Source organism: Lactuca sativa, chromosome 9, assembly GCF_002870075.4.
Source record: "Lactuca sativa cultivar Salinas chromosome 9, Lsat_Salinas_v11, whole genome shotgun sequence".
Lineage (NCBI taxonomy): Eukaryota > Viridiplantae > Streptophyta > Magnoliopsida > Asterales > Asteraceae > Lactuca > Lactuca sativa.
This window is the reverse complement of record NC_056631.2, coordinates 53,172,253-53,175,777: the sequence shown is the minus strand read 5'-3', so window position 1 is coordinate 53,175,777 and position 3,525 is coordinate 53,172,253.

Sequence of the window (3,525 nt, the reverse complement as noted above, 5' to 3'; positions counted from 1 at the left end):
TTCCTCAAGGTCTTCTTCTTTCGATCCAAGATCGCAACCGGTCTCTCAATATAATTAAGGCTGCTATCAACCTGAATATCCTCCAAGGGTACAACTGCTGACTTGTCCACCAAACACTTCCTCAATTGGGAAACATGGAAAGTTATGTGGATCTGGCCAAGCTCTGCCGGAAGATCCAAACGATAAGCAACACGACCCACCCGAGCCAAAACCCTAAAAGGACCGATGAACCTAGGGCCCAACTTGCCCCTCTTTCGGAATCTGATGACACCCTTCCTGGGTGATACCTTCAGGAGGACCATGTCACCCACCTGAAACTCCAAGTCTGAACGCCTCCTGCCGGCGTAACTCTTCTGCTGACTCTGCGGAGTCTGCAGTCTATTACGAACCTGCTGGATCAACTCTGTCATCTTGAGCACCACTTCGGTGCTCCTAATGACACGCTGACCGACCTCGCCCCAACAAATCGGGGACCTGCACTTCCTCCCGTAGAGCATCTCGAAAGGAGGACGGTCAATACTCGCATGGTAACTGTTTTTATACGAAAATTCCGCTAATGGAATATACGTATCCCAACTGCCACCGAAATCTAGGATACATGCCCGGAGCATGTCCTCGAGAGTCTAAATCGTCCTCTCAGTCTGCCCGTCCTTCTGAGGGTGGAAAGCGGTGCTGAAATGGAGACGAGTACCCATCTCGCCGTGAAACCGCTTCCAGAATCTGGAAGTAAAAATGACGTCTCGGTCTGACACCACTGAAACAAGCACTCCATGCCGTGCCACAACCTCTCGCACATAAATGTCGGCTAGATTCTCCGCCGATATGCTCTCCCGGATCGGTATAAAATGAGCACTCTTCGTCAACCGATCCACAATAACCCAAATTGAATCCACTCCACGTGCGGTCCTGGGAAGCTTAGTGATGAAATCCATGGTGATATCTTCCCATTTCCACACTGGAATGTCCAACGGCTGCATTTTGCCGTGGGGCCTCTGGTGCTCTGCCTTGACCTTCCTGCACGTCAGACACCTCTCCACATACCAGACGACATCCCGCTTCATTCAGGGCTACCAATAATAGGGTCGAAGATCTCTATACATCTTCGTGGCCCCTAAATGGATGGAAAATTGAGACTTATGGGCCTCATCCATCAACACCTGACGCACACCGGCCCAGTACGGTACCCTAACTCTCCCATGAAGGGTCAACAAACCTCGACCGTCATAGTCAAAGGAAGCTATTTGGCCCACGATCCTCTCACACTTCTGCCTCTCCTCCTTGAGGCCTTCGACCCATGCCTCTCTAATCTGCTCCAACAATGGAGTAATCACTGTCATCCTCAGACATATATCCCTGATCGAGGCTGCTGCTACCTTGTGGCTCAAGGCGTCGGCCACCACGTTGGCCTTCCCTGGATGATAAAGGATCTCACAATCGTAATCCTTCACCACATCTAACCACCGACGCTGCCTCATGTTAAGATTCGGCTGATCCATGAGGTATCTCAAGCTCTTGTGATCCGTGTAAATGGTACAACGGACCCCATAAAGGTAATGTCTCCAAATCTTGAGGGCAAACACGACTGCCCCCAGCTCTAAATCATGCGTAGGATAGTTAGCCTCGTGAGGCTTCAATTGTCTCGAGGCGTAAGTTATCACACGGCCTCGCTGGATCAACACTACTCCCATACCTGTGATCAAAGCATCACAGTAGACTACGAAATCCTCTATTCCCTCTGGTAGGGTAAGGATTGGTGCCTCGCACAATCTATGTCTAAGGGTCTTCAATGCTACCTGCTGCTCAGGCCCCCAGCAAAACTGTTGGGTTATGAGCATTCTAACACTCCTAAGTGTACATGCAACCCTAAATACCTTGGATCTATGTTTTCTCTATTACACATGCAAATAAGAACTTCCAAGGTATTATCCTAATCTAGCATACAAAACAATGACTATAGCAAGATAGAATACATACCTATTTGGTGTAGAATGTCTTCATGAAGCTTGAGTGCCTAGTGCCCCAAGTGTGACACCTCAAATGGAATCACAATCACCAAAACACTTAGAATATCTTGAGAGAATTCTACAACTCATGAAATCGGCTAGCCCTTTTACTTCACACTCTAGTGGCCGATTTTGGTCAAGAATAAGATGCTTATATAGTTAGGGTTACACCATGTAAACCCTAATTGACATGGCCTTTCATTTCCATGATCCATGGGTACAAATACACCATGGAGCATCCATGGACCATCCTATGGGTTTTAGCCCAACTTGATTATCCATGGAGCATTAGCCCACTATACAAGTATGGATGATTTACACAATCAACCCATATATTTAATTAGTCTTCTTTTGATCACTTAATTAATCCTATATTAATTCTTGATCAATACTAATTAAATAATCTTATTATTCTTATTATTAATATACTAGAACTTATAATATATTAATAACCATAAGTGTCTTATTTCTCTCATTATAGTCTATCCAAGTGCATGATGGTATGCAACCCAAATGGACCATGCCGGGTCGGGTCAAGTCTTACCAATTATAGTTATGGACTTAGACATTAATCCAACAGTCTCCCACTTGGATAAGTCTAAAACTATTATTGCGTATGACTTCAGGAACCAACTGGCAATCGTAGCTCTCAAAAGCTTCTGTCGAACTCTGACCTTGTAGATGAACTCTGACCTTTGTCAATGACTTGTCCATTAGATAAGGGATCATATATTCCTCCATTCTAGATATCATATGGACTGAGACATGGATTATAATCATTCTCTCTGTCCATTTGTTGTTTCCCGATTTGCGATTTATGACGACTGACTAATTGAACAAATCAAATCAGTCCTGGCCCGGCCGAGCACTTCCATTTGTCATCATCAAATCATCGAGGGGCCCACAGATATCGCTTTTATCCCGAAGGTAAAAGGAACGGATAAACTTCGACTCATATGGCTTGTTCTACTACTTGTTGAATCATACACAAAGGCACGTTTTATAGCACCGAGTTACCAAATGCGTTTTCGTGCAATCAATGTACTATCAACTCATAGTAACAACTCATATCTCTAGGTTTGAAGAATATAAGATATTATCGTCTCATGATCACTCGTGATAAAATCCATGAAGTGATTCCAATGAGCGCGGGTTGAATCCAATACTTAGAACTTATGAGCACTCATGAGTGTTGTAGCCCTTTGTCCAACACCTTAGACCTCTACAAGCCAACCCATGACAGTCTTAATTCATATCTACTTCCAACATATGACCGACTGTGGATGGTTTGAATAACTTAGTCATTCCGGAAGAATTACCCAGTTTATTCGGGAAGTCAAAACTTGCAAAGTGAAACACAATAATAATTGAATCCAATATGGTATCAACCCTTTGAACATAAATAAAACACCTTTTATTTATCACCATATGATTACACATTATTCATTGTATACTGTTTCAGCTATCAACTTTATTCTTGAATTTAAAACAATAGTTGTCCCATGCTCCAAGCATGTACACT